The 15,499-nt window shown below is 47.0% G+C and overlaps 3 non-coding genes across 3 annotated transcripts; all 3 read right to left on the minus strand.

The window, feature by feature from the left end:
• Nucleotides 1-4,085: 4,085 nt before the first annotated feature.
• On the minus strand, nucleotides 4,086-4,167 carry trnas-gcu (transfer RNA serine (anticodon GCU)). The gene has a single exon. It is a non-coding gene; the product is annotated as a tRNA-Ser (tRNA).
• A 4,086-nt stretch (nucleotides 4,168-8,253) lies between these two features.
• Nucleotides 8,254-8,335, minus strand: trnas-gcu (transfer RNA serine (anticodon GCU)). Its single transcript has one exon. It is a non-coding gene; the product is annotated as a tRNA-Ser (tRNA).
• A 4,085-nt stretch (nucleotides 8,336-12,420) lies between these two features.
• Nucleotides 12,421-12,502, minus strand: trnas-gcu (transfer RNA serine (anticodon GCU)). The gene has a single exon. It is a non-coding gene; the product is annotated as a tRNA-Ser (tRNA).
• Nucleotides 12,503-15,499: the final 2,997 nt, after the last annotated feature.

A 15,499-nucleotide genomic window follows, 5' to 3' on the forward strand; every position in this document is an offset into this window, starting at 1 on the left:
GAGGGATCTGGGCTGTCCGGACATGGGTTGGCGCGCTCCAGATGATCTTTTTCTTTTTTTTCCCCCGTACTCGAGGGTCATTTTCCTGTTCCACATGCGATTTCAACATTTTCCTTGGGAGATGTCAAGCCAGCAAGCCACTGCTGTGGTTCAGTGGCCAGTGTGGAGTTCAGTGGCCCTGTTGTACACAGAAAGCACATTGAGCTCCTTGGACATGAAAAGTTCCAGATAAAAGCCATTTGTCACCCTTTCTCTTGGTGTTGATGTTGCTATTATATGTAAAGGTGGCAACTTGCTCAGCGAGCAGGCGGAGCACACACCGAATGCAGATGTGTCTGAGTGGTGTGTCCAAGTGGCTGTCAAAGGACAGCTCTCCTGGGGCGCCGTGGCTTAGTTGCTTAAGGTGCCTGTCTAGTAAACAGGAGACCCTGGCTCCGAATCCCAGCGGTGCCTTTTTTGTTCTGTCTTCTCGAACAGAACTGGTCATTATGGACAACCGCCTACGGCTAGACTTAATTAAATGCAAGCATTCATTTCCTGTCTTGAACAACTTGTTTTTCTTATAATGGATGCAACTTGCAAAACATGAAATACAAACCTTGCTAATCAGCACTCGCGGCTGGCAAAAAAAAAAAGAAGTCAGCAATGTTTTTTTCTTTAACCTTAACCCTTCTAATGGAGAAGAGTTAAACGACCGAGTCTATGCAGCTTAAACGGTGCGCACGTCGGGTTCTTAGCTGAAAGGGTGGTAAATCACGCTCACCCCAGTCCTTAATCTTTTAAAGAGGATACAAAATTGAACCTAGTCGCCACATCACATACATCCTGTTCAACGATAAAAAGGTAACGTCTATCCTCACTCCAGAGTCAATCTCACGTTGAGGGCATACTTTTTTCCACTTTACCATGAGTCGGGCTCGGCTGCACAGAGGCGAGAGCAGAGCAATGAGGTCACGGGGACAGGGGAGTCACACGCTGGCTGTTTGAACACGCGGAAGATCACTGAGGGATCCACAGTATGTGGACCCTCCGTGCGCCATCAGTCCGCACTCCGGACTCTGAATCCTGCCATCCGAGTTAAGATCTCGGCGGAACCTGAGGCGCAGTTCCTTCTTAAAACGTAATCTGGTGAGCATTTCTAGAATCGTACTTGTATAGATGCAGCCTTTAATGTGTTGCTAGGTTAAAATTGATGACTTCTTGAACTTCAGTAGGCAACTGCCCTCTTGATTTCGGATTTAATTTCTTTATTAGAGGGGCACTTTTATGAAGACAGAGTCATGTTCAGGTACTTTGCTTGATGGAGGAAGCTCATTTCGGACTCTGTGATCTGCTCACCTGGAAAGGTCTGCTGTACTACTACAGGAGAGAAGTAGAGTCTGGAAGAAGGGACAATTTTATGATGCTTTGGAAGATAATGTTTTTTTTTTCTTTGAAATCGAAATGAATCAGAATATCAGTGCAAAAGACAGACACTTGGTTTGGTTTAAAGAGATATGGTTTTAAAACAGACAAAATGTAGAAAACAGGTGTTTCTCACTTTGGTAAAGAATGGACCGGGGGTAATATTTTACTAGTTGCAGTGCTGATCTCACTGGGTTACAGTCCTGCAGTGTCACACCGGGGCCAGTGGCGCAATGGATAACGCGTCTGACTACGGATCAGGAGATTGCGGGTTGGACTCCTGCCTGGCTCGGGTCGTTTTTAAACGCATCGGGCTACTCCCTAAGTAGTCTGTGCTACTTACTGCATTGCAATCGTACCCAGTAAGAGATTTCCTTCATGTAAATGAACTGCACCTGACAGCTTTAGAAAAACACCTGGGCTCAGTACGGTGCTGAGAGCTCAGCGTTGCTGTTCTAATTAGCACGCACTGCATCGGCTATGAGCCCGAACTTTTCAATTATTCCGATCAGTAAGTCAACACGTAGTCCACATGAACGGTAGAAATATTCTCTTGTCTGTCTCTTGTTTGTATAGAACTGAATGTCCCTGACAATGTACTGTTAGTTTTAATTGAAGAACGGCACCTGTGTTCAAATATACCAGACAAGTTTATGTAACTGCTCATGCGACACTCAGTTGTAATTAGTCAAGAAATAAAGTCGAACAACAGCTGCGGGTTTGATTCTGAACGTATGAGATTGCAGCGCCTTTTACTTCCATTGACAAATGACAGAGATTCGAAGAGAGATCCTTCAGACCAGCAAGCAAACCCACGGCTATTTCGGTTTTCTATCTAGGCAACGTTGGTGTCTGCAATAGCATACATGAAAGCGTGATGCAATTTCTGTGGCTACATTTGTTGCACGTCATGCACAGTAAGAGTGTTTCTAACACCAAATAAAAAGTCAACAATTAGCGATCACGCCTTCTCCTCAGTTAACCCACTGAAACCCTTGCTGTTAACAGTTGTTTACTGCGTGCTTTAGGAGCACCTACATATCGTGTCGGTTCTTTCAGCTTTATTCATTAGGTTTTCAAAGGCATAAGCAGAGCACCAGAGGTGCGAAGGCAAAGTGTGTGGTTATCTGAAGAATTGATGTCCATGGCAGCGGGGCCAAGCGATTTAGCGTTGTTATAGTACCAGGAAAGGAGAAGCGGCACTTCGCCTCTGCCGCGCAGGCACAAGGCGACGTGCGGCAGACGCCGGAGTCGGCAGGTTTCGAACCTGCGCGGGGAAGCCCCAACGCATTTCGAGCCCATCGCCTTAACCACTCGACCACGACAAAAGCGAGCCCGCCGCCGCCGCATTCCTCCTATAATCAAACACGGACTGCGAGGTGGCTGCGGATACCTTTTTAAAGTTGCTCTCCGTTAAAAAGAAAATACCTTTCACAAGATACGTGCCGGCAGACAGACACGCCTCAGAGGGTTTAAGGCTGGCTTCACGTTCAAATGATAAAGTCCCCCCGTCCGGATGTCAAAATGCAACTTTGGCAGACAGAACAAACATCAACAAACCACAAATGTGGACAAGGATTTTACAAGCTGCACCACACTGCACTTTCAAAAGCATTTACGTTCGTCTTAGACGCAGGACTTGCCTTTGATTTGCGCGCTTACGAACGCCATGGAAAACGAAACAAAACTAAAGCCCTCAGCTCCTGCACGTGATTATAATGCCGTTACGTGTCGAAGCAGTAATTGACGTCATCCTACCACTGCAACACGGGGAATAGAGAGAAATGAGCACACGCTACGAATCGTCTCAATCACTCCCTAGAGTCGTAAGGCGCATTGAAGGGTGCACCCCCATCATTAATCGTTGCGCCTCTGTGAAAGGAAAGCTCTTGGGCAGTCTTTGAAACAGCTCGGATGAAACACTTGATTGCTTCCATGTGCATCTGGAGCCCACTTCTTATTTTCACTTCACGCCGCCCAAAGCATTTCTAAAACAGGAGATTCGCGTTTGGGAATGCGCCCTGCCCTACAAATAAAACAGGTCTACGGGTCTGAAACCTGCTCCACGGAAAACAGCTCTGTTGCGCTTTTGATCAAAGGGAGATTCGCTGTTCTTACTTTTTGATGACATAACACCCAAAGGGGCTTCTTTGGAGCTGGATTCCAACCAGCATCCTTAAGTTTCTTGGCGGTATCCTTTACAGTCCTCTGTTCGGTCGACAAGGGACTGAAGGGGGCAGCTTTCCTCACACATACAGTGCAATGTACTGTAGTGTTCCCCTTCATTGAATTCGCAGTTCTGCATCAGACCTCTAACTCGTTTCCTTAGCTTGGATTTAAGCCACGAAGCAGGCTTCTACTGTATAAGGAATCACAAACTATTTGAGAGGCCACCATCCCAGGGGGAACTGACAAAGTCTATCCCTAAACACCTAGCGCGGTCTCTCGAGAGACTGTCAAAAATCGCTTTCTCCGTTTGCGTTGCAAGTAAGTGAAAACGCGGTCTCAACCCAGAGCCACTTGGCAGCAGCGACACGTAAATACCGTTACTGTTACTGCTCGATACCGACGTTAGCCTACTATACCATGTTCAGCCACCGCTAGAAAATGCACGGCTCTAGAACCGGAGCAAACGACAGGAGGGCCAACGCCGAACGGGCACACGTGTCAGACATGGAGCGCGACGAGAATGGGATTCGAACCCAGGCGTGCAGAGCACAATGGATTAGCAGTCCATCGCCTTAACCACTCGGCCACCTCGTCGAGGGATCTGGGCTGTCCGGACATGGGTTGGCGCGCTCCAGATGATCTTTTTCTTTTTTTTCCCCCGTACTCGAGGGTCATTTTCCTGTTCCACATGCGATTTCAACATTTTCCTTGGGAGATGTCAAGCCAGCAAGCCACTGCTGTGGTTCAGTGGCCAGTGTGGAGTTCAGTGGCCCTGTTGTACACAGAAAGCACATTGAGCTCCTTGGACATGAAAAGTTCCAGATAAAAGCCATTTGTCACCCTTTCTCTTGGTGTTGATGTTGCTATTATATGTAAAGGTGGCAACTTGCTCAGCGAGCAGGCGGAGCACACACCGAATGCAGATGTGTCTGAGTGGTGTGTCCAAGTGGCTGTCAAAGGACAGCTCTCCTGGGGCGCCGTGGCTTAGTTGCTTAAGGTGCCTGTCTAGTAAACAGGAGACCCTGGCTCCGAATCCCAGCGGTGCCTTTTTTGTTCTGTCTTCTCGAACAGAACTGGTCATTATGGACAACCGCCTACGGCTAGACTTAATTAAATGCAAGCATTCATTTCCTGTCTTGAACAACTTGTTTTTCTTATAATGGATGCAACTTGCAAAACATGAAATACAAACCTTGCTAATCAGCACTCGCGGCTGGCAAAAAAAAAAAGAAGTCAGCAATGTTTTTTTCTTTAACCTTAACCCTTCTAATGGAGAAGAGTTAAACGACCGAGTCTATGCAGCTTAAACGGTGCGCACGTCGGGTTCTTAGCTGAAAGGGTGGTAAATCACGCTCACCCCAGTCCTTAATCTTTTAAAGAGGATACAAAATTGAACCTAGTCGCCACATCACATACATCCTGTTCAACGATAAAAAGGTAACGTCTATCCTCACTCCAGAGTCAATCTCACGTTGAGGGCATATTTTTTTCCACTTTACCATGAGTCGGGCTCGGCTGCACAGAGGCGAGAGCAGAGCAATGAGGTCACGGGGACAGGGGAGTCACACGCTGGCTGTTTGAACACGCGGAAGATCACTGAGGGATCCACAGTATGTGGACCCTCCGTGCGCCATCAGTCCGCACTCCGGACTCTGAATCCTGCCATCCGAGTTAAGATCTCGGCGGAACCTGAGGCGCAGTTCCTTCTTAAAACGTAATCTGGTGAGCATTTCTAGAATCGTACTTGTATAGATGCAGCCTTTAATGTGTTGCTAGGTTAAAATTGATGACTTCTTGAACTTCAGTAGGCAACTGCCCTCTTGATTTCGGATTTAATTTCTTTATTACAGGGGCACTTTTATGAAGACAGAGTCATGTTCAGGTACTTTGCTTGATGGAGGAAGCTCATTTCGGACTCTGTGATCTGCTCACCTGGAAAGGTCTGCTGTACTACTACAAGAGAGAAGTAGAGTCTGGAAGAAGGGACAATTTTATGATGCTTTGGAAGATAATGTTTTTTTTTTCTTTGAAATCGAAATGAATCAGAATATCAGTGCAAAAGACAGACTCTTGGTTTGGTTTAAAGAGATATGGTTTTAAAACAGACAAAATGTAGAAAACAGGTGTTTCTCACTTTTGGTAAAGAATGGACCGGGGGTAATATTTTACTAGTTGCAGTGCTGATCTCACTGGGTTACAGTCCTGCAGTGTCACACCGGGGCCAGTGGCGCAATGGATAACGCGTCTGACTACGGATCAGGAGATTGCGGGTTGGACTCCTGCCTGGCTCGGGTCGTTTTTAAACGCATCGGGCTACTCCCTAAGTAGTCTGTGCTACTTACTGCATTGTAATCGTACCCAGTAAGAGATTTCCTTCATGTAAATGAACTGCACCTGACAGCTTTAGAAAAACACCTGGGCTCAGTACGGTGCTGAGAGCTCAGCGTTGCTGTTCTAATTAGCACGCACTGCATCGGCTATGAGCCCGAACTTTTCAATTATTCCGATCAGTAAGTCAACACGTAGTCCACATGAACGGTAGAAATATTCTCTTGTCTGTCTCTTGTTTGTATAGAACTGAATGTCCCTGACAATGTACTGTTAGTTTTAATTGAAGAACGGCACTTGTGTTCAAATATACCAGACAAGTTTATGTAACTGCTCATGCGACACTCAGTTGTAATTAGTCAAGAAATAAAGTCGAACAACAGCTGCGGGTTTGATTCTGAACGTATGAGATTGCAGCGCCTTTTACTTCCATTGACAAATGACAGAGATTCGAAGAGAGATCCTTCAGACCAGCAAGCAAACCCACGGCTATTTCGGTTTTCTATCTAGGCAACGTTGGTGTCTGCAATAGCATACATGAAAGCGTGATGCAATTTCTGTGGCTACATTTGTTGCACGTCATGCACAGTAAGAGTGTTTCTAACACCAAATAAAAAGTCAACAATTAGCGATCACGCCTTCTCCTCAGTTAACCCACTGAAACCCTTGCTGTTAACAGTTGTTTACTGCGTGCTTTAGGAGCACCTACATATCGTGTCGGTTCTTTCAGCTTTATTCATTAGGTTTTCAAAGGCATAAGCAGAGCACCAGAGGTGCGAAGGCAAAGTGTGTGGTTATCTGAAGAATTGATGTCCATGGCAGCGGGGCCAAGCGATTTAGCGTTGTTATAGTACCAGGAAAGGAGAAGCGGCACTTCGCCTCTGCCGCGCAGGCACAAGGCGACGTGCGGCAGACGCCGGAGTCGGCAGGTTTCGAACCTGCGCGGGGAAGCCCCAACGCATTTCGAGCCCATCGCCTTAACCACTCGACCACGACAAAAGCGAGCCCGCCGCCGCCGCATTCCTCCTATAATCAAACACGGACTGCGAGGTGGCTGCGGATACCTTTTTAAAGTTGCTCTCCGTTAAAAAGAAAATACCTTTCACAAGATACGTGCCGGCAGACAGACACGCCTCAGAGGGTTTAAGGCTGGCTTCACGTTCAAATGATAAAGTCCCCCCGTCCGGATGTCAAAATGCAACTTTGGCAGACAGAACAAACATCAACAAACCACAAATGTGGACAAGGATTTTACAAGCTGCACCACACTGCACTTTCAAAAGCATTTACGTTCGTCTTAGACGCAGGACTTGCCTTTGATTTGCGCGCTTACGAACGCCATGGAAAACGAAACAAAACTAAAGCCCTCAGCTCCTGCACGTGATTATAATGCCGTTACGTGTCGAAGCAGTAATTGACGTCATCCTACCACTGCAACACGGGGAATAGAGAGAAATGAGCACACGCTACGAATCGTCTCAATCACTCCCTAGAGTCGTAAGGCGCATTGAAGGGTGCACCCCCATCATTAATCGTTGCGCCTCTGTGAAAGGAAAGCTCTTGGGCAGTCTTTGAAACAGCTCGGATGAAACACTTGATTGCTTCCATGTGCATCTGGAGCCCACTTCTTATTTTCACTTCACGCCGCCCAAAGCATTTCTAAAACAGGAGATTCGCGTTTGGGAATGCGCCCTGCCCTACAAATAAAACAGGTCTACGGGTCTGAAACCTGCTCCACGGAAAACAGCTCTGTTGCGCTTTTGATCAAAGGGAGATTCGCTGTTCTTACTTTTTGATGACATAACACCCAAAGGGGCTTCTTTGGAGCTGGATTCCAACCAGCATCCTTAAGTTTCTTGGCGGTATCCTTTACAGTCCTCTGTTCGGTCGACAAGGGACTGAAGGGGGCAGCTTTCCTCACACATACAGTGCAATGTACTGTAGTGTTCCCCTTCATTGAATTCGCAGTTCTGCATCAGACCTCTAACTCGTTTCCTTAGCTTGGATTTAAGCCACGAAGCAGGCTTCTACTGTATAAGGAATCACAAACTATTTGAGAGGCCACCATCCCAGGGGGAACTGACAAAGTCTATCCCTAAACACCTAGCGCGGTCTCTCGAGAGACTGTCAAAAATCGCTTTCTCCGTTTGCGTTGCAAGTAAGTGAAAACGCGGTCTCAACCCAGAGCCACTTGGCAGCAGCGACACGTAAATACCGTTACTGTTACTGCTCGATACCGACGTTAGCCTACTATACCATGTTCAGCCACCGCTAGAAAATGCACGGCTCTAGAACCGGAGCAAACGACAGGAGGGCCAACGCCGAACGGGCACACGTGTCAGACATGGAGCGCGACGAGAATGGGATTCGAACCCAGGCGTGCAGAGCACAATGGATTAGCAGTCCATCGCCTTAACCACTCGGCCACCTCGTCGAGGGATCTGGGCTGTCCGGACATGGGTTGGCGCGCTCCAGATGATCTTTTTCTTTTTTTTCCCCCGTACTCGAGGGTCATTTTCCTGTTCCACATGCGATTTCAACATTTTCCTTGGGAGATGTCAAGCCAGCAAGCCACTGCTGTGGTTCAGTGGCCAGTGTGGAGTTCAGTGGCCCTGTTGTACACAGAAAGCACATTGAGCTCCTTGGACATGAAAAGTTCCAGATAAAAGCCATTTGTCACCCTTTCTCTTGGTGTTGATGTTGCTATTATATGTAAAGGTGGCAACTTGCTCAGCGAGCAGGCGGAGCACACACCGAATGCAGATGTGTCTGAGTGGTGTGTCCAAGTGGCTGTCAAAGGACAGCTCTCCTGGGGCGCCGTGGCTTAGTTGCTTAAGGTGCCTGTCTAGTAAACAGGAGACCCTGGCTCCGAATCCCAGCGGTGCCTTTTTTGTTCTGTCTTCTCGAACAGAACTGGTCATTATGGACAACCGCCTACGGCTAGACTTAATTAAATGCAAGCATTCATTTCCTGTCTTGAACAACTTGTTTTTCTTATAATGGATGCAACTTGCAAAACATGAAATACAAACCTTGCTAATCAGCACTCGCGGCTGGCAAAAAAAAAAAGAAGTCAGCAATGTTTTTTTCTTTAACCTTAACCCTTCTAATGGAGAAGAGTTAAACGACCGAGTCTATGCAGCTTAAACGGTGCGCACGTCGGGTTCTTAGCTGAAAGGGTGGTAAATCACGCTCACCCCAGTCCTTAATCTTTTAAAGAGGATACAAAATTGAACCTAGTCGCCACATCACATACATCCTGTTCAACGATAAAAAGGTAACGTCTATCCTCACTCCAGAGTCAATCTCACGTTGAGGGCATACTTTTTTCCACTTTACCATGAGTCGGGCTCGGCTGCACAGAGGCGAGAGCAGAGCAATGAGGTCACGGGGACAGGGGAGTCACACGCTGGCTGTTTGAACACGCGGAAGATCACTGAGGGATCCACAGTATGTGGACCCTCCGTGCGCCATCAGTCCGCACTCCGGACTCTGAATCCTGCCATCCGAGTTAAGATCTCGGCGGAACCTGAGGCGCAGTTCCTTCTTAAAACGTAATCTGGTGAGCATTTCTAGAATCGTACTTGTATAGATGCAGCCTTTAATGTGTTGCTAGGTTAAAATTGATGACTTCTTGAACTTCAGTAGGCAACTGCCCTCTTGATTTCGGATTTAATTTCTTTATTAGAGGGGCACTTTTATGAAGACAGAGTCATGTTCAGGTACTTTGCTTGATGGAGGAAGCTCATTTCGGACTCTGTGATCTGCTCACCTGGAAAGGTCTGCTGTACTACTACAAGAGAGAAGTAGAGTCTGGAAGAAGGGACAATTTTATGATGCTTTGGAAGATAATGTTTTTTTTTTCTTTGAAATCGAAATGAATCAGAATATCAGTGCAAAAGACAGACACTTGGTTTGGTTTAAAGAGATATGGTTTTAAAACAGACAAAATGTAGAAAACAGGTGTTTCTCACTTTGGTAAAGAATGGACCGGGGGTAATATTTTACTAGTTGCAGTGCTGATCTCACTGGGTTACAGTCCTGCAGTGTCACACCGGGGCCAGTGGCGCAATGGATAACGCGTCTGACTACGGATCAGGAGATTGCGGGTTGGACTCCTGCCTGGCTCGGGTCGTTTTTAAACGCATCGGGCTACTCCCTAAGTAGTCTGTGCTACTTACTGCATTGCAATCGTACCCAGTAAGAGATTTCCTTCATGTAAATGAACTGCACCTGACAGCTTTAGAAAAACACCTGGGCTCAGTACGGTGCTGAGAGCTCAGCGTTGCTGTTCTAATTAGCACGCACTGCATCGGCTATGAGCCCGAACTTTTCAATTATTCCGATCAGTAAGTCAACACGTAGTCCACATGAACGGTAGAAATATTCTCTTGTCTGTCTCTTGTTTGTATAGAACTGAATGTCCCTGACAATGTACTGTTAGTTTTAATTGAAGAACGGCACCTGTGTTCAAATATACCAGACAAGTTTATGTAACTGCTCATGCGACACTCAGTTGTAATTAGTCAAGAAATAAAGTCGAACAACAGCTGCGGGTTTGATTCTGAACGTATGAGATTGCAGCGCCTTTTACTTCCATTGACAAATGACAGAGATTCGAAGAGAGATCCTTCAGACCAGCAAGCAAACCCACGGCTATTTCGGTTTTCTATCTAGGCAACGTTGGTGTCTGCAATAGCATACATGAAAGCGTGATGCAATTTCTGTGGCTACATTTGTTGCACGTCATGCACAGTAAGAGTGTTTCTAACACCAAATAAAAAGTCAACAATTAGCGATCACGCCTTCTCCTCAGTTAACCCACTGAAACCCTTGCTGTTAACAGTTGTTTACTGCGTGCTTTAGGAGCACCTACATATCGTGTCGGTTCTTTCAGCTTTATTCATTAGGTTTTCAAAGGCATAAGCAGAGCACCAGAGGTGCGAAGGCAAAGTGTGTGGTTATCTGAAGAATTGATGTCCATGGCAGCGGGGCCAAGCGATTTAGCGTTGTTATAGTACCAGGAAAGGAGAAGCGGCACTTCGCCTCTGCCGCGCAGGCACAAGGCGACGTGCGGCAGACGCCGGAGTCGGCAGGTTTCGAACCTGCGCGGGGAAGCCCCAACGCATTTCGAGCCCATCGCCTTAACCACTCGACCACGACAAAAGCGAGCCCGCCGCCGCCGCATTCCTCCTATAATCAAACACGGACTGCGAGGTGGCTGCGGATACCTTTTTAAAGTTGCTCTCCGTTAAAAAGAAAATACCTTTCACAAGATACGTGCCGGCAGACAGACACGCCTCAGAGGGTTTAAGGCTGGCTTCACGTTCAAATGATAAAGTCCCCCCGTCCGGATGTCAAAATGCAACTTTGGCAGACAGAACAAACATCAACAAACCACAAATGTGGACAAGGATTTTACAAGCTGCACCACACTGCACTTTCAAAAGCATTTACGTTCGTCTTAGACGCAGGACTTGCCTTTGATTTGCGCGCTTACGAACGCCATGGAAAACGAAACAAAACTAAAGCCCTCAGCTCCTGCACGTGATTATAATGCCGTTACGTGTCGAAGCAGTAATTGACGTCATCCTACCACTGCAACACGGGGAATAGAGAGAAATGAGCACACGCTACGAATCGTCTCAATCACTCCCTAGAGTCGTAAGGCGCATTGAAGGGTGCACCCCCATCATTAATCGTTGCGCCTCTGTGAAAGGAAAGCTCTTGGGCAGTCTTTGAAACAGCTCGGATGAAACACTTGATTGCTTCCATGTGCATCTGGAGCCCACTTCTTATTTTCACTTCACGCCGCCCAAAGCATTTCTAAAACAGGAGATTCGCGTTTGGGAATGCGCCCTGCCCTACAAATAAAACAGGTCTACGGGTCTGAAACCTGCTCCACGGAAAACAGCTCTGTTGCGCTTTTGATCAAAGGGAGATTCGCTGTTCTTACTTTTTGATGACATAACACCCAAAGGGGCTTCTTTGGAGCTGGATTCCAACCAGCATCCTTAAGTTTCTTGGCGGTATCCTTTACAGTCCTCTGTTCGGTCGACAAGGGACTGAAGGGGGCAGCTTTCCTCACACATACAGTGCAATGTACTGTAGTGTTCCCCTTCATTGAATTCGCAGTTCTGCATCAGACCTCTAACTCGTTTCCTTAGCTTGGATTTAAGCCACGAAGCAGGCTTCTACTGTATAAGGAATCACAAACTATTTGAGAGGCCACCATCCCAGGGGGAACTGACAAAGTCTATCCCTAAACACCTAGCGCGGTCTCTCGAGAGACTGTCAAAAATCGCTTTCTCCGTTTGCGTTGCAAGTAAGTGAAAACGCGGTCTCAACCCAGAGCCACTTGGCAGCAGCGACACGTAAATACCGTTACTGTTACTGCTCGATACCGACGTTAGCCTACTATACCATGTTCAGCCACCGCTAGAAAATGCACGGCTCTAGAACCGGAGCAAACAACAGGAGGGCCAACGCCGAACGGGCACACGTGTCAGACATGGAGCGCGACGAGAATGGGATTCGAACCCAGGCGTGCAGAGCACAATGGATTAGCAGTCCATCGCCTTAACCACTCGGCCACCTCGTCGAGGGATCTGGGCTGTCCGGACATGGGTTGGCGCGCTCCAGATGATCTTTTTCTTTTTTTTCCCCCGTACTCGAGGGTCATTTTCCTGTTCCACATGCGATTTCAACATTTTCCTTGGGAGATGTCAAGCCAGCAAGCCACTGCTGTGGTTCAGTGGCCAGTGTGGAGTTCAGTGGCCCTGTTGTACACAGAAAGCACATTGAGCTCCTTGGACATGAAAAGTTCCAGATAAAAGCCATTTGTCACCCTTTCTCTTGGTGTTGATGTTGCTATTATATGTAAAGGTGGCAACTTGCTCAGCGAGCAGGCGGAGCACACACCGAATGCAGATGTGTCTGAGTGGTGTGTCCAAGTGGCTGTCAAAGGACAGCTCTCCTGGGGCGCCGTGGCTTAGTTGCTTAAGGTGCCTGTCTAGTAAACAGGAGACCCTGGCTCCGAATCCCAGCGGTGCCTTTTTTGTTCTGTCTTCTCGAACAGAACTGGTCATTATGGACAACCGCCTACGGCTAGACTTAATTAAATGCAAGCATTCATTTCCTGTCTTGAACAACTTGTTTTTCTTATAATGGATGCAACTTGCAAAACATGAAATACAAACCTTGCTAATCAGCACTCGCGGCTGGCAAAAAAAAAAAGAAGTCAGCAATGTTTTTTTCTTTAACCTTAACCCTTCTAATGGAGAAGAGTTAAACGACCGAGTCTATGCAGCTTAAACGGTGCGCACGTCGGGTTCTTAGCTGAAAGGGTGGTAAATCACGCTCACCCCAGTCCTTAATCTTTTAAAGAGGATACAAAATTGAACCTAGTCGCCACATCACATACATCCTGTTCAACGATAAAAAGGTAACGTCTATCCTCACTCCAGAGTCAATCTCACGTTGAGGGCATACTTTTTTCCACTTTACCATGAGTCGGGCTCGGCTGCACAGAGGCGAGAGCAGAGCAATGAGGTCACGGGGACAGGGGAGTCACACGCTGGCTGTTTGAACACGCGGAAGATCACTGAGGGATCCACAGTATGTGGACCCTCCGTGCGCCATCAGTCCGCACTCCGGACTCTGAATCCTGCCATCCGAGTTAAGATCTCGGCGGAACCTGAGGCGCAGTTCCTTCTTAAAACGTAATCTGGTGAGCATTTCTAGAATCGTACTTGTATAGATGCAGCCTTTAATGTGTTGCTAGGTTAAAATTGATGACTTCTTGAACTTCAGTAGGCAACTGCCCTCTTGATTTCGGATTTAATTTCTTTATTACAGGGGCACTTTTATGAAGACAGAGTCATGTTCAGGTACTTTGCTTGATGGAGGAAGCTCATTTCGGACTCTGTGATCTGCTCACCTGGAAAGGTCTGCTGTACTACTACAAGAGAGAAGTAGAGTCTGGAAGAAGGGACAATTTTATGATGCTTTGGAAGATAATGTTTTTTTTTTCTTTGAAATCGAAATGAATCAGAATATCAGTGCAAAAGACAGACTCTTGGTTTGGTTTAAAGAGATATGGTTTTAAAACAGACAAAATGTAGAAAACAGGTGTTTCTCACTTTTGGTAAAGAATGGACCGGGGGTAATATTTTACTAGTTGCAGTGCTGATCTCACTGGGTTACAGTCCTGCAGTGTCACACCGGGGCCAGTGGCGCAATGGATAACGCGTCTGACTACGGATCAGGAGATTGCGGGTTGGACTCCTGCCTGGCTCGGGTCGTTTTTAAACGCATCGGGCTACTCCCTAAGTAGTCTGTGCTACTTACTGCATTGTAATCGTACCCAGTAAGAGATTTCCTTCATGTAAATGAACTGCACCTGACAGCTTTAGAAAAACACCTGGGCTCAGTACGGTGCTGAGAGCTCAGCGTTGCTGTTCTAATTAGCACGCACTGCATCGGCTATGAGCCCGAACTTTTCAATTATTCCGATCAGTAAGTCAACACGTAGTCCACATGAACGGTAGAAATATTCTCTTGTCTGTCTCTTGTTTGTATAGAACTGAATGTCCCTGACAATGTACTGTTAGTTTTAATTGAAGAACGGCACTTGTGTTCAAATATACCAGACAAGTTTATGTAACTGCTCATGCGACACTCAGTTGTAATTAGTCAAGAAATAAAGTCGAACAACAGCTGCGGGTTTGATTCTGAACGTATGAGATTGCAGCGCCTTTTACTTCCATTGACAAATGACAGAGATTCGAAGAGAGATCCTTCAGACCAGCAAGCAAACCCACGGCTATTTCGGTTTTCTATCTAGGCAACGTTGGTGTCTGCAATAGCATACATGAAAGCGTGATGCAATTTCTGTGGCTACATTTGTTGCACGTCATGCACAGTAAGAGTGTTTCTAACACCAAATAAAAAGTCAACAATTAGCGATCACGCCTTCTCCTCAGTTAACCCACTGAAACCCTTGCTGTTAACAGTTGTTTACTGCGTGCTTTAGGAGCACCTACATATCGTGTCGGTTCTTTCAGCTTTATTCATTAGGTTTTCAAAGGCATAAGCAGAGCACCAGAGGTGCGAAGGCAAAGTGTGTGGTTATCTGAAGAATTGATGTCCATGGCAGCGGGGCCAAGCGATTTAGCGTTGTTATAGTACCAGGAAAGGAGAAGTGGCACTTCGCCTCTGCCGCGCAGGCACAAGGCGACGTGCGGCAGACGCCGGAGTCGGCAGGTTTCGAACCTGCGCGGGGAAGCCCCAACGCATTTCGAGCCCATCGCCTTAACCACTCGACCACGACAAAAGCGAGCCCGCCGCCGCTGCATTCCTCCTATAATCAAACACGGACTGCGAGGTGGCTGCGGATACCTTTTTAAAGTTGCTCTCCGTTAAAAAGAAAATACCTTTCACAAGATACGTGCCGGCAGACAGACACGCCTCAGAGGGTTTAAGGCTGGCTTCACGTTCAAATGATAAAGTCCCCCCGTCCGGATGTCAAAATGCAACTTTGGCAGACAGAACAAACATCAACAAACCACAAATGTGGACAAGGATTTTACAAGCTGCA

The sequence above is a fragment of the Lepisosteus oculatus genome, unplaced genomic scaffold (assembly GCF_040954835.1).
Source record: "Lepisosteus oculatus isolate fLepOcu1 unplaced genomic scaffold, fLepOcu1.hap2 HAP2_SCAFFOLD_113, whole genome shotgun sequence".
NCBI classification, from domain to species: domain Eukaryota; kingdom Metazoa; phylum Chordata; class Actinopteri; order Semionotiformes; family Lepisosteidae; genus Lepisosteus; species Lepisosteus oculatus.